This window comes from Dermacentor andersoni, chromosome 8 (genome assembly GCF_023375885.2).
Source record: "Dermacentor andersoni chromosome 8, qqDerAnde1_hic_scaffold, whole genome shotgun sequence".
NCBI classification, from domain to species: domain Eukaryota; kingdom Metazoa; phylum Arthropoda; class Arachnida; order Ixodida; family Ixodidae; genus Dermacentor; species Dermacentor andersoni.
Window position 1 is genome coordinate 75,513,652 of NC_092821.1, and position 24,887 is coordinate 75,538,538.

Here is a 24,887-nt window from a genome sequence, read left to right on the forward strand (position 1 = left end):
AATATGCCGAACAAAACTGAATCTTTCTCTGCATAACCGCAGGCTGCCCCGTTCCGAAAGGAATAAAAGATGGCTGCCGCCGATCGCTCAGGCTCTGGCTACTCACACATGCCGCGGAGCATGGGTTTATTTGAGTACAATAAAACGTTTTGTGTGGCCGTGTAACGTTTTCGAGGACTTTCGGCACGTTTACGGCCTCGCTGAGCTAACTTTTTTTTTGCTGATGAACCTTTTTAGCGGCATACTTGACCTTCCGTTGCATGCCCCCGCGATTTCAGACGAGACACCGCAAGCTAAGTACGGGAAAACGCATCAATCGCAGACGCCGGCACCACCTTCTTCATACGGTTATCGATTTTCAGTGAACTGGCTCGGCCCCATCGAATCCCTCTCCACTTGAGCGTGCACCTCGCCTTTTGTAAGCCAATTAGATAAGACAAGCCGCTCAGTGCAGGCAATATGTTATTGAGTTTAAAGCAAAACAAATGTGACCTCCTTTGTTTAGACAATCCTGCGGGTTAACGCCCGATGCTTGCGTCGGCGGTTGCGCAAATTTGACGTCAGGAGATTGGAATAAAAACATAATGGCACAGTTTTACGTTATAGGGCCCCTGGTTGTGACGCACGCCGTAGCTGGATACTACGAATTAATCTGGCTTCCCGGGGTTCTTTACCGTGCACGAAAGGCGATGTACAGTGCTCACGGATTGAAATAGGACACGGAGCATTTAGTACAACCCTACATATGTGCAAAGTACGCTAGAGCACAATGTCATGTCGCTAGGAATTTGGTCACCAAAGGTGACGAGGGCTCCGATGTAAGTGTACGCGCCAGATATACGTCGATGTGACACGAACTGCAGCCGGTTGAAGCGAAAGTATGCGCATTACTTAGCCCTAAATTGACGCGTTTCATTCCGTGAGCACTGTACACGGGCGTTTTTTGCATTTCGGCGCCATCAAAATAGCGGCCACCACGACCGCTCTTTGATCCCGCTACCTCTTGCTTTACAGCGTGAGGTCGCGGGAGGCTTGTGTGTTAACAAGAGTGGGTACCCCCCCCCCCCCCCCTAGAAAAAAAACAACTCAACAAACAACGAACAAGAGGAAGTTATAACGATGTTAACAAAAAGAAATGGAAGACAACGAAAGCGAAAAAAAAAAACAAGCCGCAGAGAAAACAAGTGCAAACACGAAGACGTTGCTGCGCTCCAAGAAGATGGAGCTTGCTATTGTGATATTGTTTTCGCGCTCCGAATATAGCGTGCGCGAAGCAGTCCCTCAGTTGTCGCGTCGCCACTGGGCGATGCTGGCCCCCAGCAATGCGAATGCACTTGGGTGATATCGCCGGTGCTGGTGCGTATTGTTTCTATTACTGATCTACCACGAGCGCACGCGTTTCGTATATACTGTCAATCCAGCGGCCGTGATACTGTGCGATGCAACAGCAGGAATGTTTGACAGAGTGAGAAAAACTTTATTTACGTAATGAAGATGATGATGGGGACGTAGAGAAAAAGCCTCTCACAGGCTTGATGAAGGTCTACGCACCCTACAAAAAACTTGGCTTATACGAGCATAAGTAATAACTACAAAGTAGCCATTTATAGAGCAACGGCAAAGCATTTATACAGCAACCAAAAGAAAAGCATTTAAAACTTGCTCTCTAGGGTTGATTTACACGCGGAGGCAAACACAAATCACTCTGCTAGCGTGCAAAGTCATTGCATGAATTTAATAGAGAGGGTAGTCGATAAGAAATCATTTGCCGACCGCAATTCGCACGTGTTTTTGGTATAAACCAATCACCAGCGGCTCGGGAATCATATGTGTACGTCTTATGTTTTAAATTAGCTTAACAAGAAAGCCATTTTGTTTAATGTTAAATTTATATCTTTTAAGCTGCACATTATTGTACAATTCTGTTATGGATATTATGTTAACTGCTTCAAAAATAGGTTTGGAGGGGAAATAGAATGCAGCACTGGCAATGCTGCGTGCAGCACGTTTTTCGATTGCGTCTAGTTTGTTAGTGTCGGATAAAGATACCCCATACCAGAAAAGAATAGTTAAGGACAGAGTAAAACAATGAGAAATATAATAGTTTTTTGATACACTGAGGAAATAAATTTCTGAATTTCGAAAGGATCCCTACCGTTCTTTGAAAATTTCACTGCAACAGACTCAACATTATCATTCCCCTGCAGCTGTTCCTCAAAGAGAACACCTAAGCTCTTTACACGAGGTACCGTTTCTATAACGTTAGATCCTATTTTAAGAACAGTAGCATGAGTTTCAATAATCTTGTTCCGGGGTCTAAACAATACAGCTTTGGTTTTATTAGCACTGATAGGGAGCGAATTTTATAGGGACCATTGGTGTAATAAACGTAAGCAATCATTAGCTTGGTTTCAAATGTCCGACACGCATGTTCCTCTAAATATGTATAACGAAAGTAGGTTTATCGCTAATGTTAACAATGTCATTAATATATAAGTTAAATAGTAGTGGGCCTAATATGCTTCCATGAGGAACACCTGCGGGAATTTATTATCCGAATATTGACGATTGACTACTACCTGTTGATGACGGGATGTTAAATACGATCTTATAAGGTTAAAGAACACACCCCGGAAACCAAATACACGAAATTTGACGAGTAATGTATAGTGTTTAACCCTATCGAATGCTTTAGAAAAGTCCACATATATACCCAATGCTTATTCCTTTTGTTCAGAACAATTTAGAATAAGTTCTTTTTGAGTTAAAAGCGCCGTTTCGGCGGAATGGGATTTTAGAAAACCACGCTGGCTGAGCGTTATCAAGTGATGCTTTTCGCAAGAATTTGGCATTCGTACGTGTATTACTTTTTCTAGAAACTTTGAAAATATTGGAAGTATATATATTCGGCGGTAATTTGCTAAATTATTTCTATCTCTACCTTTATAAATTACAGTCACTCTAGCATTTTGCATATTCTTGGGAAAAATACCACCTTTGAAACAGTAATGAAATATATGAGCTAAGATAGGGCTGAGAATATCAATAGCACGCTTAAAAGGTAGAATCTAAAAATCAGATACATATCCTGATCTGCTGTTTCGAATGTCCAGATATATGCTTTGGATTTCATTGGGATTTGTAAGTAATAAAAAAGCAGTTTGAGGGTTTTGTGGGTTTAGGTAGTTGAGACAAGCAGGATTATGTGCACTATGGACCAAGGACACAAAATAATAATTGAAACAATTTGCAAGCCTTCTGCCAGAAAGAGTTTCATCAATATCAATTTCCATGTTAGCACTGTCTTCATTGGGATTTAAATTATGATCTAGTCGATTCTATTTTAAATCACTTCTTTTTAGGATATCGTTGTTAAACAACTCATGCAAGTAGTCGTTCTTCACTCGTCTCAGATGTAACGTAAGCCTATTGCGATACACCCTAAATAGAGCAAGATTTCTGCTTTGAAGGGAAAGCTCATAAAGACGGTCTTTTTTCTGTATAAGTTTCAAACATTCTTTATTTATCCATGGTTTACGTGCCTTTCTGGGCTTTTAGTAAATTGGTGGGAAAACATTCCTCATATACCGCTCTGATAGTGGAAATGGAATTATCATAAGCACTTTCTACATCGTTGATTTCATATATGAAATTCCAGTTCGTATGGGCGAGTCTGGCACAAAAGTTACTCAGTGTCACCTCGTTAATGGATTGGTATTTCATTAGAGAAGACGTTTGTTTATGCGTTCTACCTGATTGCTTAAGAAAAAGAAAAGTAGGTAGACGATCACTGATTTGCGTGCATATGACTCCTGACATACAATTTTGTTCGCATGCGTTGGTAATAAAGGCGTCAAGGGATGTAGGATATGAGTGGTCACGTATGCTCTCGTACCTATTGCATTCCAACACTCTCTGCCTTTCACGTTGTTCAGGTGACGATTACAAAAAGAAAATCAATGTTTATATCGCCACCCAAGCCTATCAAGAGCTTGTTTTCTGTAATGTAAGATAAGAAGGCATAAAAAAACTGGAAAAAGGTTGTAACACTACCACTTGGAGGACGATATAAGACAGAGAATACGTACTTACCACACTTTAAAGACAAGATTTCGTAGTCATCATGCATTTGGGAAAATTCCGGCATTAAGTATCACTTAAAAGGCTCTTTTTCAGCTATCAGAATACTACCTCCTCTTCTGTTTTGCCTGTTCTGTGTTATTGTAACGCGGGATGTTCAGATGCATAGAATTATCCCGGTACCAGGTTTCAGTTATCATGAATATACCGCAATGAAAATCTAAAGTGTAAAGAAAGGTCACCGCCTCATCCTGTTTGTTGCAGAGCGATCGAAGATTGAAATGTAAAAACGACGAAAGAATTTGATTACCCGGGTAGAGAGAGTTAACATCAGTAGTTGTAAGAAATTGTGGAGCCATTTCAAAAGCTAATTTCCTTTTTGCGTCTGTGCAATATATAAACTTCAGTAAATTTTTTCTAAGTCACCGTCACAAGCAATCCTGACGACCCGCTTGATCTCGTCTTTCCTGGCGAGAATTTGCCCATCCTTAGCCCAGCCAAACCCCCATGCTTTGTCCTTTTTTGCGCGATTGTCTTACCCATTAGTCTCTAAGGGTGCGGGCACAAATTCTCATTAACATAAACAGCGTTGTTGTCATTGTAGCCAAGACTGCGCTTAGTCATCTTAGTCTTTCTTGCTTTTTGCAAGACAGCATCTCGTTTTGCACGACTCTGAAACTGCACGACAACATTTGGGCAAGAAGAATTCCTTGTTTTTACACGGTGGCATTTTTCAATGTCGTCCTTGGTTATTGGCTCTTCCAAAACATCAATCATTTTCTGCAGTACCGTCGTTAAGTCTTCCCTGTCAGCCACTGGAAGCCCCTTGTTCTCAATATGTCTATTTCTAGGATATTGCTCAAGGTCCACCAAGCTTTCCGACCATGCATCTCGGTCGGTACGCAGAACAACATTCTTATTTCTCAGGGCTTTGTTCTCTTCCTTGAAGGTAGCAATTTCAGTTGCAATGTCATTGAACTGCTTGCTGCAATATTCTACAGTTTTAGCCATATACTTTGTTTCCTTTCTTATGTCTCTCTCAAGAGCGCTGCGGACAGCTGTGATCTCCTTTTTGAATTCTTTTCGTAACTCATCTCTCGATTTGCCAGTTTCACTCGGCATGGTTCAAGCAAGGTGCAAGAAAGGCTAAGGAAAAAGGCTCCACCATCCAGCATCCACCACCCAGGAATTTCTTAGTATATAGAGCAACCCCCTGTCAAGCTTTAAGTGAAATGTGTGCCGCATTTCATACTAAACTTCCACGCCGTTCGCCCTGTGATGAAAAAAAGAAGGAATATATAATGTCACTCGAAAGAAGTCCTCAATAGCGATTCGATTCAGCGGTAACTGGTCCTTTTGAGAAAGACAGTGGCGAAAGCGAGCAACCACGTCGTTAGCACGACAAATGGCGACAAGGACACGATGACGACGGTTTCGATGAATCTACGAACGACGACGCGGGAAGTTCAAAATGTGATGACGACTGCGTGACAGCCAATAGGTCGCCAGTGCAGGCAACTTTCACGGTACGTCTGGATCACCGCGGAGCTGCTGGACTTTCGCTTTGACGCTTCCCCAAGTAGTTGTTAAAATCAAGCATGAGTTAAAGTCAGGGAACAGTCCACGACAACCACCGCAGTAAAAGAGTGCCACATCCAGTGTAACAATGTAAAGGTCGACGCCAATTGTCTGTTGCAGGGCCGGTGTTACCCAAAATTGCACTTCCTTTAGCGGGATCTCTTGTGCTGCTATGAAGATGCCATGAGCCAGTTTTAACCTTTTCTGTTGCAACAGGGATCGCACTGAGCTGCCTGAAACGTCACGACGTCGTGCTTTCATGTCCATTGTGCGGAGAGTCATCGAAAGGTTTAGACACTGTCTGAAGCAATGCATCGTCGGAGCTCCGCTGTGGACGTTGCTGTTACTACCCAATAAATCTCTGCTTAAAACCCATAATGGGGGATTTGGCATAAAACTGGGCGGGTTATTACAAGTCATATTTGGAATAGAATTTTCAGGGCCGATAAAGAATAATATGGAAAGGCGAAAAACACGTAAATTCAGGAAAGCAGCCAGCATCAGAAGGAATCAGTAATAATTTAGAACTAAGAAAAAAAATTACAGCAGGTTTGTGCGAAATTGTGGAAGAGTAGCGATCTGGGTCAGTTGGTACATAATCTTGAGAATTAAACCAGTCAAAAGACGAAGGTCAGAGGAGAGACGTAGCACGCACAACGAGTGAACTAAAAACTGTGCTTTATTGAAAAAACCGGTCTCCCAGAAAAACCAGGCGCAGCTCAAGAGCAAAAACCCACACAAAACAACGTTGCTTGCGAGATGACCCAAGTAGCTAGCGCCAGTGTGATAGGAAACTAGAGAGAGAGAGAGAGAGCGAGAGAGAGAGAGGGAAGGCAGGTAGGTTAACCAGAGGCGAGTTTCCGTGTTGTTACTCTGCACTGGGGTGGGGGATTTAGGGGTTGTAAAGACGACAAAGAGCGAGAGGAGAAAACAGGGGAAAAGAAAAAGGAAAAAAAAAAGAGCGAAGAAAGGAAACAAGTAACAGAAAAGGCGTTCCAATCACAGGCGTTCACACAGGCAGGTCGATGCAAGGGCGATAATTGCCTAAGCGCAACATCTATCCCATTGACGCAGAAGGAACTTTGTTTCTTATCTTGACTGGTTAACACCCCTGCCTTCCTATATTCCTCTCTGCCTCTCTCTAGTTTCCTATCGCACTGGAGCTAGCGACTAGGTTTATCTCGCGATCAACGTTGGTTTGTGTTTGTTTTGTCTCTTGAGCTGCGCATGCTCGCTTAGTTTTCCAGGAAGACCATTTTTTTTCACAGTAAAGCACAGGTGACACTTAACGTGTCCAGTCATCGTGTGTGTCACGTCTGTCCTCTGTCCTTCGTCCTTTGACTGGTTTAATTCTCAATATTATGCCGAACTTGTAGTACCAAACTCAATTTCTAGCGAAGCTGTTTCGTTCAAGCATTCGAAAGAAGAAATTGATACACAGAATTTAACGCACGCATAGACTATGACACACTCATAACGTTCTGGAGCGCTTGAGTACCTAATTTACTGCAAAAAAAAAAATTGACCCTCCCCCCCCCCCCCCCCCCCCTCTGTGAATTTTGCCTACACATCACCCAACACATTTTTAGTCTTTGTTTGATCCAGATATGGCTAAGAAGACGGAAAAGAAAGACAATGTATCGCGGCGTGACAAAGCTCCCATCTCCCGAAAGTACACCAGGTAGTTGCGTGCAGACAGGTGATCAACTCAATAAGTATATAGCCAGCAATACTTTCAGCTAATACAGCAATAACAGACTGAAATTTAAAAGTAAAGATAAATCCGACAACTATAGGAACTGCAGAATGAAATCACCAAAATCTATTTGCTTAAAGTTTTTATAGGAAAGGCTTATAATAGACTAATAATTGAAATATGGTTATTTAGAGTTGACGGAAGAGCATACTTCAGTGTTTGTATTCTATGATTTGTGCGTGGCCGTAGGATATACTAGAATTCGTGGAGAGTGTTGTAGAGTGGAGCGGGTTCCTCTGTAATTTTGCAGTTTTCGATAAAAAAGAAGTAATTCTGTGCCAAACTTGCGCCTTATACAGGCAGGCAATACGCATAGGATAAAGAGCACTTACTTTCTTGACATGTAAAACTGAGTATAGCGGTACGAAAGAAGCTACAGAAGGTACATTTGCAATATCTCTTAACACGTTATTTTGCAGTGTAAATAATTAATTTATTTTTTTAACAAGGTAGTTATCCACATGATGTGGTCGTATATTGTGTGCGATTCAAATCGAGCAAATTCTATCAGCCGCTTCGTTTTCTGAGACAACATGTTTTGAAATCTTGAAATGCCCAAAGTCCGCTACAGTTTGCCTGCCATGTTTTTGATGTCTGACTCCTACAACATAAATCAGTTAAAAGTGATCACAAGTGTTTTAACTTCACCAGCTATATCGATAAAATTGTTTCCCTAAGTAAGAGAGTGGTTGACTGTTTACGACACGTTTTTTGCTATGCATAAGAGTGTTCTTGTGCTGCCTGTGCGTATGAAAAGAGCGTTTTTAAGAGACCACGCTTGGTATTTTTAATGCTACGTTCACTTTGCCGATGACGCTGTGGGCGTCAGTTACTGACATAAATACTGTTGTATCGTCCCGTAGATGACGTATTCTACTTCGCTGTCTATGCTCACTAAATCATTAACGTAAATATTAAATAACAAAGGCCCGAAGATGCTGCCCTGGTGTACGCCATGTCTATTGTGCTTCTTAATCTGATTTTGAATTACCGATTGCCACATATTGAACGCGGTCGCTGATCTAACTGGTGATGAGATCGAGTGTCGCCCCTCTTACTCCATATGTAGAAAGCTTTTGAATGATTGTCTTGTGCTTTATCATGTGGACGGCCTTGGAGAAATCTACATAAATTCCTAGTGCAACGCTTCCATTTCCTATGTTTCTTATAGTTACATCTTTTTTGTCTTAATAGTGTCAGCTCTGTGGATGATTGGTACCTAAAGCAAAATTGCGTTTTTGTGATCAGGTGGAATCTTTTGAAAAAACTAGAAATACGCTAAAAATTATTGCCTCCTTACCCTTAGAGAAAGTGGGTAAGAGCGAAACAAGTTTGTACTTACTTGAGTTTTCGAAGCCTCATTTATGTATAACAACTTTCGCCTTCATTTCTAGCGCAAACATTTCCAATTATGAATGCAGAATATATATGTTAGTTAGTACAGGGTTAATTTCGTCAGTAATACAGACAATAGGTTTCATTTGTAAAACCACATGGGTCTTCACTTTTGATAATTTTCATTTGTTTAAAAATGGACAGTTAGGCATTACTACAACAAGGAAGACATACACTATTAAGGTGGTTCTTCATACCATAAAGTGACCCAAAATCATGCGCGCTATTCACCAACGATGCGAAATGGTCACTAAATTTATCTGCACGTTATACGCCACTACAACTGCTACCTTCGAGAATCACACTGTCAGGGGTACCAGGGTCTGGATCCTACAACATAAATCCATTAAAAGTGATCCCAAGTGTTTTACCCACATAGGGATAAGCAGCCTAATAGGGAGTTTAATTTACTCCATAGTATCTTTTGGTCTCTGATAGCACTATAAATGGTTGTTTGGTAATGGTCCAGGGCTCTTCGCAACGTACCGTTTAGTCTATTACGAAAAGACTAGAACTTTGTGAAATCCTCAGGATCCCGATTTTGTAAAAACTTTTGATACATGACATTTTTCTTTGTGGTCATTGTGAAGAGCTGTTTGGTGATCTAAGGTTTGGGGCCTTTCTTCGGTTTTTGTATAGTTTTGCATGAGAATGCATCTCTGTAATCGAAACAAATACCTGCAGGAAGAATTCGAAAGCATCAAGAAGAGAACGTTTCAAGAAATAAAGTTTAGTCATTGCCTTATTACACATGCGAGTAATATGCTGATCACATTTGAGATCATCACTGAAGTGTAGACCGAGGTATTTAAATCCCTAACACGAAGCAGTAGGTTTTCATTAGCTGTGTACGATAAGGTTAAAAGATGTTTCTTATTAGTTACGGACATAAATACACATTTATGGTAATTAACAAACATCTGCCACGCCCCACACCAATGCATCGATTTGTCGACGTGAGATTGGAGCTTTCGCTGATCATTAACAGAACTTGCCTCCGAATACAAAACGCAATCATCAGCATACAACCGGATCGGGATCATTATATTGTCGACAATATCATTAATGCAAAGCAAGAATGACGACGGTCCAATCACTGAACCCTGTGGTACTCCTGAGTCCACCTGTAGCATTTTCGAGGGTGTATTATTAAAAAGGACCTACTGCTATCTTGGAGCAAGATAAGACTCAATCCAGCTACAAAACTGTGTATTTTTTAACGTAAGATGCAGCTTCTAAATAGTTTAGAATGAGAGATCTTATCGAGGACATTGGCGAAGCCTAAGAAAATTGCATGTATTTGTGTTCGGTTATTAATGGCCAAAGCGAAGTCATGAGACATTTCAACGAGCTGAGTTGTGGTAGAAAAACTTCTAAAACCATGTTATCCAAGAAGTATTGCGATGTGCTTGTGAATAGTGTGTTCAAGTAATTTAGAGCATGTACTCGTAAGAGCTATTGGGCGGTAGTTTCCGATCATCTATTTGTTGCCTTGTTTCCATAGAGGTTTAATTTTAGGTTGAGTCCAGTCAGCGGGTAAAGTACCAGAGGGAAGCGATTCATTAAATATAAGAACAATAATTCTTGAAGTACATTGTGCATATCGCTTCAAGAAAGCATTGAGTATGTTGTCAGGGCCAGCAGTCTTCCGCTCATTTATTTGCAGAAGATCGAAAACACCGGATTCTGAGATGTCCAAGTCATCAATAGGAAGAAGTGTCTTACATTTAGGAAATTCCGGTCATTATTTATCGTCGCAAGTGGATAGATATTCGAAATGCTCGTTAAAAACATAAGAAATGACGCTAGGATCCGAGATTCACATTCCTTTTATACTGAAGATGTCATTACTTGATGTCCTCGGAGTTACAGCTTGCCCAAACCGCATGGGTGATTCTCTTGAAAGATTGCTTACGAACGTCGTAAAAATTTCGTCGTTCTTTCATTTTAACTTTGAGGCGGTGGGAAAGTACAGAAATTTGTTCGCGCATGTTCGCTCTACAATTTTTCTTAACAGACATTTTGAAACGAATAATTTTCCTTTTGAGATGGATTATTTCTCGAGTTATCCAAGGATTGGAATCATTTACTTTCTTGCACGGTATTTCATGCACAGTATTTTTAAATTTTAACCACATGACATTAAAATAAAACAAGGTGTTCTGAGCATTGTAACGGAGTTCGTCATAAGCTAACTCTAGTCTGTCTAAGATAGCAACATCATCAGCAGAAGAGAAATTTGGTACCCATATCATATCACGTTTTCTCTTTCTTTTTAGCGAACAAAAGCGAACTAAAAATATCCTAGAACATTTAGAAGCGTTCCTTCTAAAACTGTCTTTTAATAATCCGGATCTTATTATCCAGCATAACTGCAATGACCACAGATAAGTCAAACACTTTAATCCTAGTCCGCATATAATCCATAAAGTGGCCCTTATGTTTGCAGAATATAAACTTTGTGTAACGAAGAGTTGCCTCGGCGCATTGGGAGACATAGCGTAAAATGGTCTTATAACATTTTCGAACTAGTCAGGAAGGAACGTTGTCAAAGGGTTTAGTTGATCCACATGCAATTAAGCTCCCATGAAAATCTTCCAAGGAGCTAACCTCACGTTCGCGAAATTTGATGTTGGTGGCACATGCAGTTATGCCAGGCCAACGGGCTATGTTTTGCGTCTCTCGTAAAGTGCGTCGCTCATTCGCATCGCCCGTAACGCTCCGGAGCAGTTACATACGCCATTATTTTCAAAGGCCACAATTAGGTCGTGCACTAAGAACATTGTCTGCGCATAACCTGTTATGTTTTCTTAAATTTCGCCAAATAAAGACATTGCGTAACTAGAAGCTCCCTCGGGACAATGAGGAATATAACGTAATAACGCAAGAAAACCTTATAACGCTTTTGGAGCACTTTCTAAAGGAATCTTTCACAAGGACTGTAATTATTCCACGTGATCCAGATGCATTAAACTCGCCGGCATATTTCCCACGGCGTTCCTCCCTTGTTCGCTCATTTTGATCTGAGCGGTCTTTCTATTTGCGCCATGGCAGCGGTTTAAATATGGCGCTACTCGCAAAAGACAGTCGTAACGCTGCGAAGCCCTTGCGTACGTCATTTATTAAAAATACAAAAATTAGGCGACCCACTTTCCGCGCTGTTTGGTCACGTGTGGCTCATGCGCCGAAAACGCCACATCTTCATCAACATCTTTAACATCGCCCTGCACATTACCCATAACGTGCCCCGTAGCTTCGCCAAATGATCGAGGACGTGAGACAAACCAAATACGAACCTTGTATGACGCATGAAAATATGGAGAAAACGAGGGTTAGGTATCATCATCGCCATTTGGTTATGCTGTTACAGGCACAGTGACAAACGAAGTTAGAGGAAAACGAGGAACACAACGAAACGTGAAGCACTAACAGTGACAGTGCTACAGAACGATTGAGCTACACCAACTTTCATTGTCACACATTGTCACACATTGTCACACGTAACAATGAACCTTGCATCCATTTGCACCAAAATGAAGCTGTTGTCTTGTACAGTTATATGAGGCCTGTGAGAAACGTCACGGGTAACGATAGTATGGCACACTGGAACGCAAGAATAATTAACTTCGTTTTTAAAGGCTTTATTTATTGAAAGCAAAATTCACATTTATCATCCGTCAAACACAACATTCGTACTATTTCAACGAGAAGAAAGGGGGTTAACCAAGGGGCCCGTTTTTTTATTATTCATATCATGAGAAGCCAACAAACAAGGACATCAACGACAACATAGGGGAAATTATTTGTACTTACTAATTGAATTAAAGAAATGATAAATAAATGGTAATGAAAGTGGATGAAAAAAACAAGTTATCGCAGGTGGGGAACGATGCCACCTCTTCGCATTACGCATACGATGCTCTAACCAATTGAGCTACCGCGGCGCCGTTTCCCAATCCACTTTCTTGGGTATTTATGTGTTACTACTAGAGCTAACCTCGGGAGTGTTAGATAAAATTCCTTAATCATTAATTCATAATCATTAGATAAAATTGCTAAAGCGTTAGGGCCGTGCTTTACAACTCAGCTGCTGGTAAACTTCGTAGGGGCTCTGGCAGGGCAAGAGTTCTGAGAGGTAACAACGGAAGAGCTTCAGCACATTGTTCGGCTGCCCCCTGGCACAGCTCCGGGTCCAGGTGGCATTGCATCAGGCATGTTGAAAATATTGTTGGACCTCTCCCCGCAAGACCTATCAAATACAATGAATTAATCCTTAATGAACGCATGGAGACCTCCTGACTGGAAACTCGCAAAAATAATCCCCCTGCGTAAAAAAGCAAGGAGCGGGAATGAATATAGGTAATATAAGGCCAATCGTACTAACTTCGAATGTTATAAAATGTAATAGAAAAGCTACTGCGCATTCGTATATTGAAATGTCTTAAGTGATGACACATTCTTAAGCCCATGTCGGATTGGATTTAAACCTAGATCGATTTAGAGGGACCCATTAAGCTTGCTCGACACGGGTGGCAGTATGGAGCTTCAGTGACCCTTGAATTTAGCTAAAGCATACGACAGCGTAGAGCATGTCATACTCCTGAACGATTTAAACAGCATGAGTTTTCCTCGGTATATTAAAAATTGGCCAAATGAATTTTTAAAGGATATGAAAGTTTATTGTTCCCAACGTGGCTTGCTGAAGCAAAATTAAAATCAATCAAGAGGAGTTTCCCAGGGATCTGTCCTTTCTCCTATTTTGTTTAACGTTTTATTAAGCCCAATTCTATTGTGCGATACCGTACAAGTATATGTGCATGCAGACGACAAAGCATTCTTCGCATCTGCGAGTGATATTCACTCACTACAAAGAACACTGCAGTCACACTTAAGAACGCTTGAAGCTTAATTTGCGGATATTCGAATGTCGCTTAATGTCCACAAAAGTTGCTTGATTGTGTTTCTATTGAATGTACCGTTTAATATCTTTCTCCAATACCGTCATTAAGTAATTCCGTAAGTTGACTTTATCAAATATCTAGGTTTAATATACAACGCAAAACTGAGCTGGCGAAATATCTGATAATGTTAAATCTAGGAGCAAATGCAGTCGGCATGACAAGCAGACTTGGCTGACATCACGCTGAGCGCGTGGGGATACTCTAATAATGATTTATCGTGTGCATATTCTACCCATACAGGAATTTGGGTGCGTCGGCCAGCCTACAAAATTAACCCCCTGAAACGGGAGGATCTACGGAATTGTCTTGGTTTACCGAAATGTGGGGCTAACAATGTTTTATATCAAGAAGCATGACTGCCTACTCTTCCCGGCCGATTCCGCATTCTAACAGTGAAGACGTACCTAAACATTTATGAATCTTCTTTGAGACGATCACAATTTGTATTTATTAGTGAAATGAGGGCATTTTTTGAGGAGCATTGGTCTCGCTTATATAGACCTCAGGTTTTGTTTGCACAAGCTGAGCTAGATCCACCAAACGTTAATGTACACGAGATCATTTGCCCAGACAAGCCCTTGCCTAATATAAAGATTGAATTTGATATATTTCCATCGAATGCCAAACTCCTGCCCACTACATCTTTAGGTGGCATTCTACAAGATCATTTACCGCAAGTGGGAATAGATTATGTGATCGCGACTGATGCGTCAAAGAGTGAGGCGAAAGCGGGTGTGGGTATTTTCTCCGAATAACTATCCTGCTCATATGCGTAACGCTTTCGGGATTTAACACCGATATGTCTAGCTGATCTATCAGCCGTCATCTTAGGTCTTCGAAAACTTCCTTCAAATTATTCAACAGTTATTATAGGGACTAGTTCGCTGTCAGAATGCACATCACTCACTTCATCTTCAGACACTACTGTAACCAATGCATTAAATCATTAAACCGCTCAGACATAAGACTGGCACGGTTGGTATGTGTGCCAGGCCATCGTGGTATATTCTTAAATATAATGGCAGACACACTTGCGCGGATGTCTTTTGGGGGGCTAGCTATGTCCGTTATGCCTACTTCAGCTTATGTCACTGAGGCTAGGTTTAAACAATGTTCTTTTTTTCCAAGATTCTGCAAAATTTTAAATGAATACGTCGGTATTTAATCATTTGGCCTTTTCATGGGACAATAAATGGTGTCCCACACGTAAATCAGAAATATACACAACAGAATCACGATGCCGCATGCCACCATTAAATCTTTACCTGTACAGGTCTGGCCTGCCACTGTCCCTTCTGTGTCCGGCCTGCCAGGAACCCGAAAACATTGATCAATTTCTAATAGCATGCAGTCCATTTAGAAATCAGAGGAAGTAATTAGAATTTTCATTCCGAAAATTGGGTATTTCTTTTAACTGCTCAAGATATCATCTCCTTCGGGGCTTCTTCATTGGGATTTAGCCAAAGGAACATCTGCGTGGCTATTTGCGACTATCTCTGTGACACAAGAAGGCTGCCATGCTAACTTTCGAAATCAATAATTGTATAGATCATTAAATCGCTGATTGTGTCTTCAAAATTATGCTAATAATACCACCCCCCCAAAAGAACACAAAGCTTGCTGTTTATATATAATTAAATATTTTTTATTTCTATATCTGCCACGTAAACCTATTCCTTAATTAACATGAACGTTATACTTTCCCCTGATTTAATTTTCCGTTTAGGTTTTTCTCTCTCCTCTTCCCTTTAACCTTTAACCGCCGGCTTCGTGGCCAATCGCCCGTAGTGGGTAAGCGCCACAAGTTAGGAGCAAGCAAGCAAGCAAGCAAGCAAGCAAGCAAGCAGCGCCAACGCAGGGCGCAGGATAGGCGCTCGACCTGAGGTAGTGCTCCTCGTTGCGAAATTCTTGAGTCTACAGCCTTAGTAGAATGAACATCCCTTCAATAGAAACGTTCAACAGCAGTAGGAGGGAGAAATAGAACTTGGCCATCCGGCCTCATTGGGAAGATGATTAGTATATTGTCCTTTAAGACTAGCAGCGTCTGGAAAATTCAAAATGGATAGCGATACGTGCGGACGTCAATAACATTATGCGAGCGTCTCGCGTATAGCTTGTGTTTCGCGAACAGCTTGCATGTCTTAGGCGGCCGTTCCTGCGTTGAGCCTCGGCGTTCCTCTCGGCGTCTTTCGGCGTAGCCGAGTGAACGAGCACAGCGAAGGATGAAAGAGTGAACGCAGGGCGCAGCGGGGGACGGTGATAGCAAAGAGAGTGCGAGGAGGAAAGCGGAGGAGGAGGGCACGTAGAAAGCGTGAGAAGAAAAGCGTAGTGCAGCGCAAGACGGGCTCTGCGCGACGACCGCGGCGAGATAACGCCAGAGTATCGCGTTGTCATCTGTTCACCGATGGCATGCTGCAAGCGCGTCAACCGATACCATATACGGAAACAAAGCGTTACATGAGCGGAGGTCTGTCTGCGGCGGCTTCTGTGAATGGCTCCCACGCGTCACCCACGCGCTGCCTCTCGCCATCTTCCGATTAGCGAGGCAGTGGCGCCACACGTCGCTCTGCTTACAATGTGCCGCACGAGACAGATTGTTCGCGCCAGCCAATATATCGCGAAATGAAAACATGTATACAGCTGCGCTCAAATTTCTCATTAGGGAGCATCGCATTCGTCGGTGGTTTTTTGTTTATGAAATCTTTTTTGGAATAATTGACATTGCCGCCAGTGTTCCCGCGAAGTAAGATCTGTGTGGATGAAGCACTGCCTTTGTGGAAAAATCCTTCACTAGTGCTCGAAAGTATTATACGCTGTCCAGGTTTCCAAATGGCCAGTCATATGTGGGCAACGTTTCCAAGACAACGTTTTAAATGTAACCTTTAAAGGTATGCTCCACACGCAACTGAAATTCTCATCGCGACTTCTCTAAAGAAGCGTATTCGCCGATAACTGTGTTATGATACTGAAAGGTCATGCAAGCGTGCTGTAACTAAAAGATATAGTATCGCGAAAAATTGATGATGAAAACAGGCGGTGTATTTGGAACAAAGTCGGTGAAAGTGACTGCACTGGCTGCGACGCGCTATTATATGTTGCTACTTTTGGGATACCTGCGGAATGCAGCATGCGGCGCGGCCGCGAAACTTTCATCGGCGTCATTCAAGGTCGCACACCACATGCGCAACAAAGGGCTACAGTTTTGTAACAACGTCGCCTCCTTGGCTCTGCATTGTCCTTCGAAAATGCTTTTCTCCCCGCGAGATTCTGTCTTCCGCCCACGCGCAGCGTGCATTCGAGTATTCTGACTTTCCCAGAAGGTTGGACTGACTCTACCGTAAGAAAGACTGCGATTGCTTTGTTTTGTTTCTCTTGTGTAACCTTTCGAGCACGAAACTAGTTTTGAAACGCTCTTTTGTTGCTCTGTTTTGGTTGCGTTACGACACTGTCGCACGACGAATCGATGCGTTGTATGTTGTCGCAGTTGTTGATCGGAGCTTCGAGAACTGGGGAATGTGTGTTCAAAAAAATAAAAAATAAAAATAAAAGAAAGAATTTAGTATTGTTCCGATGCGATCAGCACGATTAAATCTTTTACCGGAGCGGAATACTACGAATATCAGTAATGCTCGTAAAGTTATCCTGTGTACTTATTCGCAAAAAACTCCGACTGTGTTGACGCTTATGAAACGAGTTTTAAAACGCTTAGAAACCAAGTATCTTGATTAGATACGCTGCTGTAGCATAAATATTCTGAGTTTAAAAGCTTGCGATATCCTGCTACGTCTACAGCAGCGGATATCTATTTCCACGCACCAACAAGTGTTTAGAATTATTATTTAAAAATATTTATTTTATCGTGGATATGAAGCTTGACACCATGGCTAGGCTGATCCACTATGGCGTCAGCGATGGCGCGCTGCCGGAAACAAAAATGCTTCAAAATAAATATAAAGTGCCTAGTCCGTCAAATGGTTGTGAATAGGCGAGAAGAAAACCTAGATCGACGCGGTGAAGCACCGAATGATTCAAGGGTCCGTGCCATCATACGCCAGTATGCACGCGTGAATTTCGAAGCACCGTAAGATTTTTTCATTATTTGGTCGTCAACTCCTTTTCTACCTACTGCACTGGTAAGCCTCTCTTCATACTGCCAGTGACCTTTCGTATAACTTTACGAAACTGCCGCACGGAATTGCCGGACGAAAAGTATGAAACCGGACGATCTGTTCAAGGAGGTTTGGGTGCCCCTGAATGTCTGCTCGTAGAAGGATGTTCGCACTCCTTTTTCGGTAGTCTCCCACCTGCCACAGTATGCTTTGAGCTTTTCTCTGTGCAATAACAGCGGCAATCATAAGTATTTGCTGCAGTGCACACCGACCCTGCTTCAACTGCTACTTTAGTGTATTTGCAAGACGTCGATCTTACTTTCTCAATGTGTCCCAGTTCTTAAGTTGTTTGACGCAACCCGCCGTGGTCGCTCAGTGGGTGCAGTGTTGGGCTGCTGAGCCCGAGTATGCGGGATCAAATCCCGGCCACGGCGGCCCCATTTCGATAGGGACGAAATGCGAAAACACCCGTGTACTTATATTTAGGTGCACGTTAAAGAACCCCAGGTGGTCGACATTTCCGGAGTCCTCCACTCCGGCGTGCCTCATAATCTGTAGGTGGTTTTGACATGTAAAGTGCCATAATTTATTTTTATTAAAGTTGTTTGACGCAACCCATCTTCTTCATTTCCCCTCCGATCGCGCACCTAAGACGGATGACGACCGTGTCTCCGACTCTGTTTTTGTGTTTTTTCACTTGTGGTAAAGATAACTGCAAGCCTGTCGTGAGTCGTCTTCGCTTCTTTAATGTGCCTAAAATACCTCTTTGCCGGGCTACTCGGTTCTCGCACAGTAAGAACATAATGACAAGAACTAATTCATTCGCACGAAAAAAAAACGTTTCATTTCTAAGCGATGTGTTGCTTTGCGCGTGCTATAGGTTCGCGTCCGCACGGTGAATTTCATTTGAGACTAATATCACTCGTGCGCATTTTTTCGCCTTAGTTTCACTGCGTTGGCTTTGCGGGGGATTTGTGATAGATCACCAATGTCTGAATTTATATACCGGGATAATTTTTCGTTAGAATACGCCATCCGAGTCATCCCAGGCGTACAAGTACAGATGAAAGCGAAATAGCTTCTCACGTTATCCTGGAGAATAATTCGCACTAGGGACTTCGACAGGCTTGTGAAGATAGCTAGAGATATGAGCAAAAGTACCATAAGTGCTGGATGCAGCCCGCAATGTAGACAGGAAGTCAATGCTCTTGCCAGCGAGTCCTTGAAGGTAGCGTACTCAATGGCGGAGCCAGAATTTTCGATCGATGGGTAGATCCTTACCAGCATATATATATATATATATATATATATATATATATATATATATATATATATATATGCTGGTAAGAACGGCTGCGCCGCGTTCGCTCCGCATCGGTTAGTAAACGTGGTCGTATTCCCAAATGTACACATTTTGGCGTCAGAGTTAAGCCGTTGCTAGAGACGCTGACAAACCTGGCAATTCAAACGTGGTGGTTGTTTTCGAGATGTTGGACGTTGCATTTATGCTGACGTAGCGCACACTTCAATCATGGCGCGAGGGTAGATTGCCGTGAAAGGATATTGTGGTGATGAAGGATTTCTTCACAGGAACTGTACCACAAATCGGCAAAGACCAGGCAGAGCCCGGTGCTTGTAGTCTCCCTATTTAGCTTTATTAAGCATCGCCAATTGCATTCCCTATACAGATTTCCGCCGATCGACAAATGTACCAACGCTCTAACTGAGGACAAAGTTCGAGGTACTAAAATTGTTTTTCCTGAAAGTTCACAACGAAGCAAACTCGGGTGCGTTTAATTTTCCTTAAGTCAGCCACTTGAGCGTTTGAGACAATGAAACTTGCTTCCCGATTCAGTAGTAACATCTTCTGTGACACGCTTTTTAGCGCTGCTTGATTAATTTATTCCGATGCCGCAGCCCTCCAGATTTGCAGTTTTTCTTGAGTAATCACGTGCGCTACATAATACTGTGCGTCATCTTGTCTTTACCATAACGTGAAAAAATTTGTCGACACTGTGAGCTTTACTGCCTCATATGCGCAAGACCCATGCGCTAACTTTGCTACCGCTTTGCTTACGCTTTAGTATACGCTATGTTTCATAAAAAAGTGAGATGTATTGTGGCCTATGTTCTGTATGCCACTCCTTTAATGCCACTTTAGGAGGCTAACAGTATCAACAAACAAATCTACAAAGGTAACCTCGTTCCTGTTGATACGAGGTGCGTTGCTTAGATATGTGGTTGCGCGTTTTGTAATGGTGTGCACCAACCAGTCTCACCGGGAAAAGAAATACATGGTAAGTTTGTGAACTGTCATGGCAACTAGAAAGACGACACTTGACATTCCACTTTATAATAAGCGCACTTTCTGACTTCATGTTGGCCAACACTCAGCAACAGATTGTGCACAGAAGACTTGAGTAGTGGGCGACTTGGTGTAAGCTTGTGATGGGCACTCAAAAGAAGAGGCGCCCAAGGAAAAATATAAGGGGCGCAAGAGCGGTGTCTCCTGCATGAATGTTTACTGAATACATTTGACAAATGCGTAAAAGGTGAAATGCAAGCAAAAAGGCAGTAGAAAATAAAATAAATACGCAAGGTGAAACTGCCAAGAAAATAACAAAGGCCGAACGCATAAGGTACGAGCTGTAGTTAGGTGCGATTAAGATAACCCAATCGATATTGTCTTAGGGCGAAAGAAGACCAGCTCATCCTGGCCGATAGATTTGAATGCTCACGGTGTTGTGTGCTTCAACTTAGCGGCCGCGGGCTCACATGTGGCGACACGCGTTGTTCCAATAAATAAGAAAAGCTTTCGCAATCTCACAGGTGCGCTGATCTCACAAAGGTGTTTCATAACGCGTTCGGAAGATCGGCGCAGCTGTGTGATCGCGAGAGCTTTACTTATGGGAGCGCACGCGCTACCGTGTGTGAGCCTGCAGCCGCTAGATCGTAACACACATAAATTCGTACATTTTAACACAATAGCGTTAAGGGCCCCATGTCGCAGGAAATTCAGCGTCGGCGCCGGCGGCGATGTCTGTACGAGAAAGCGCACGAAGGAGCAACCCTTGTTTCTGTACCCTTATCGCGAACCGAGGCAGCCCAACACCTAAGCAAGGTAGCACACCGTATGACATTAGAGAAGTGGCACACACCTGAATTCACCCAAGAACGATTGCATTCCCTCGACCCCTCTATGCTACTGCGGCTGTTACCAGGGCTTCTGCGATATGAGGAAACAATGCTGTGCCGCTTACGCTTGGGCGTCGCATTCACGAATGCATATACGTTTTTGATTGGAATGACTGATAGCGCCGACTGTAATGCCTGCAGTGCCGAGGAAACTATAGAACATCTACTGTGCTACTGCCCATCTTTTCAAAACGAAAGACATGACCTCTGCACCGCTCTCAATCAGCTAGATAGAACACTGTTCACCTTGAAGAAGATCTTGGGACCATGGCCTCGCATATCGCAGCTACAAAAGGCCACAAAAGCTCTGCTGCGATATTTGAAGGCTACTGGATTGAGTCAGCGTCTTTCCTTCCCCTTTTTCCTTTCCCCAGTGTAGCGTAGCCAACCGGGCTCAGTCCTGGTTAACCTCCCTACCTTTCCTTTATAATTTGCTCTCTCTCTCTGTACGAGAAAAATGATCCCCAGCCACGCATCCCGATCCACGCAGACCCTCCGCGTGGTGCGGAGGCGTTACCGGACTAACTGACTTTCTCAGTGTAAAATGCGGCAGAAAATTCGTAAAGTACGATTTTCACACAACCTACAGACATGATAGCATCGAATTGTAATTTGAATATGCAAGAAAACATAATTCTGTTACGCGGGAACTCCAACACAAATCCCTTTTCCAGCTGCCGTTTGAGGTCTGTCTTAGTAGGAGCGGCGCCCCACGATCGGCTCCTTGCTGCACCAACCAAATGGTTCTCGCCTCCGCGTCTCCGCGGGAGCGAAAGCGCCCACCGTGGAAAAAAAAAAAAAAGAACCAGAAAGCTCGCCTTAGTGCATAGCGTTCGCTGCCACACTTCCAGGAAAACATTACGGTTACATAAACTGCAGCTGCCGGGAAGCGTGAGAAGCAGTCAGTGGCCTTTGAATGCTGTCGTCGCGTTCCACTCTTAAAGGTGAAGCTTAAGCGTCCTCAAAATTTTGATCGAGCGGCCATGATCGCCGGCACTCTGTCACTCTTTACATAACACAAATCGGCCGATCTTGATCGCCACGTTACTACAGCTCCTACATTGTGTCTTAGTTATTTTATTGCTTGTTTTATGCTACACATTATTTTGGTGTTTTAACTTCGTGTTTCGCCCAACATATATTTGTCACATGTTCTCAATCAACACCTCGTTGAAAGCGCTTGCTTGCTCCTCCACTTTTTTTCTAGTCAGTAGTTTCTTGCGCTGCAGATTATGGGCACGCAAGCAATAGAACAACAAACGAAAATTGTCGCTGATTTGGTGGCGACAGAGGCGCAGGAAACACTTCCGTATATTGAGAACATAAACGGCACTCACAAATGTCGAAGGCAAACAAGGTGCCAGGGTGAACACTGGTCCTGTCGTCTTCTTTGTCTCCGCGCTTCTTCAGTGCTTGTTTACCTCTTCTGTACATATTACACGTAATTGACCAACGACATACTTTGCCGAAGAAACGCTTTCTTTGTTGGCCGCATTGTTCAAATTGTTGCCCAGTCTTAGCAGTGACTTAGCCACATTCAATTGAATGATGTGATTTGACTAGGGGTGGGCGAATATTGGAAGTTTAGAATATGGATCGAATTCCACACACTATTTGTTCGCACTCATATTGGAAAACAAAGAGCAGGGTATTTTCGAATACTCGAAACTAACCGTATATTTCGCATCAGCCGACCGGTAAACTCTGGCTACTACTCCCCGTCTGCTAAATAAATTATGGCTAGTTATCAGTAGAGTGAGAATGATTAGTGGTTTTGAACAATTAGAAAACAAAATGGGTAACGGAATTGTTTTGAGTTTCGCTGTGAAAGCTTACATGACAACTTTGATTTTCGCTTGTAGTCTGTGATTTAGTGTCTTGGGTAGTGTAGCCACATCTCATTTCGATACTTTATGCTAGCACCATTGATATTTTCCTTGCAACAGACCCTTTATAAGTGTCTACGGCGCACAAGTCGTTTAGCAGCTTTCTGTATTTTCTCAATATTTCTTATCTTTTTTGAACAACCATTTATCTAGAATTTTTGGAAAGCTAGTCATACAGCAGGCATTCATTCTTGCAAAGCGTGTTTGCGACGAGACTCTAATGTTGGTGAGAGACTCTCTGTGCTGATTTTTTAGTGACAGTCGGTGATCTTGTGTTTAATACTGTTCATTTATTCTTGATAGCTGTTTTTTGCACTAGTCAGTACAGGCACAGTACCTGATAATACCAAAATAAATACTCCTGCTACAAATATATGCATCCGCGCTTGACTGTTCGATACTCGATTTGATATTCAATACTTACTACTTGTATTCAATTCGTATTCGCAAAGGTTGGTATTTGCCCACCTTTATTTTACCGTCCCAGTGCCACTTGCGTGCTTTAAGAGACGTCACAGTGTAGGGTCCCGAAACTACTTCCACAACTAAAATATAGCTAGCCCGGTGGCCCTCATTGGGCGCCGTTGATGGCTAATTGAACTAGATTCCAGATTCCTCGAGTGTTTGTTGTTTGTTTACTTAGGCGCATGAGCCTTCACGGACAAGGACGCGCGCTGAGCCCTTCGTGCCTGGCTTGTGGACACTAAAACGTATCCCTTGACCACTTGCTGTTAGGATGGCCAACTTTCCACAGTTGCCGCTGTGTGCTGCTGAACAAGTTCCAGCAACTTAATCTTGCTCGAATTGCGCTTCACGATACGTTGTTTCCGAAAGGTCCTGCTTCGACTCAGTATAAGGCTCACAAAACTCTGCGGGAGTTCTAGCCATCCATGCGAATATACTCTCGTCTGTGATGCTCATACTCTACTTGTTACAGTGTGATGTGTTGTTCTTTACTCTTTCTTTTTTTCCTCCTTTACCTCCTTCATCTTTTGCTTTTGATTTCTCTCCTCTGCAAGCGGTTGGGCGTGGTGCCCTTTTAGGCAGACAATTGTCAGCGCCATTATATCTCTCTTTGTGTTGATTGTATACGCTTACATGTTTCATGATAATAAGAACGAGTATTTGCAGAAGCACACTGTGTGACGACGTGCCTGCTCTTAAAGAACTAATAGCTGGGGACATTTTGACCATGCATATTTACAGCATTATGTCGTTACAGCATTTTTGGCCGTTACTGGTTCTTCCGACTGGCGATGCGTCTCTCATAAACCATGCAAAAAGAAAGAAAGAAAAAAAAAACATCGCTATATGTCACTAGAAAAAGCTAGAGCATTGCAATTACGATGTTCCTTAGTGTTCCCAGAGTGATCCAGTCACACGGCGACCGTACGAGCACGTTCACGTCAATGAGTGAATTTTTAAAAAACGCCTGCAAATATGCAACGACTTCTTTGCAATATTCATATAATGATGACTGTTTCTTTTTGGCATGTTGCTCGGACATCATCGCAGAAATAAGATAAAAAGGAAATGCGGCGGCATTGACATACGCTCCACCTCCTCTCCCATTGAAATCGTGGTCTTTGTTGGGCCAGCCAACATTGAGCTGGGTGACACTGGCGGATATACTTATTTTATATGAGAAAATAGTGCCAGTCTGAACGTCAGAGTTTATGCTTCAATCGACTCTCTGCCATTTTCGTAGTTGGCCTAAATGAACAATTACTTGTGTTTGCACAAAACACGAGGGCGAACCAGGAAGCCCTACCCCTATTTTTTATTAGCCAAAGTAAGCTACATACAGGTAATTACAAATAAACATACTATTCTACTTACGCTATTTTCCCACATAGTCCCCACAGAGGTTCAGACATTTGTCCCATTGCAGCAGTAAATTTGAGATGCCCCTGTAGTAGAATTCATC

At 42.7% G+C, this 24,887-nt stretch overlaps 1 protein-coding gene across 2 annotated transcripts in view; it reads left to right on the plus strand.

Annotated features, from left to right (window-relative positions):
- The first annotated feature begins 1,265 nt into the window (after positions 1-1,265).
- LOC126538794 (4-pyridoxate dehydrogenase-like) overlaps positions 1,266-24,887 on the plus strand; it is a 74,566-nt gene continuing 50,944 nt past the window's right edge. For both annotated transcript variants that reach the window (XM_055074986.1, XM_055074987.1), the window contains exon 1: positions 1,266-1,356. The gene's annotated coding sequence lies outside the window, so the exon portion shown is untranslated. The remainder of the gene's footprint in view (positions 1,357-24,887) is intronic.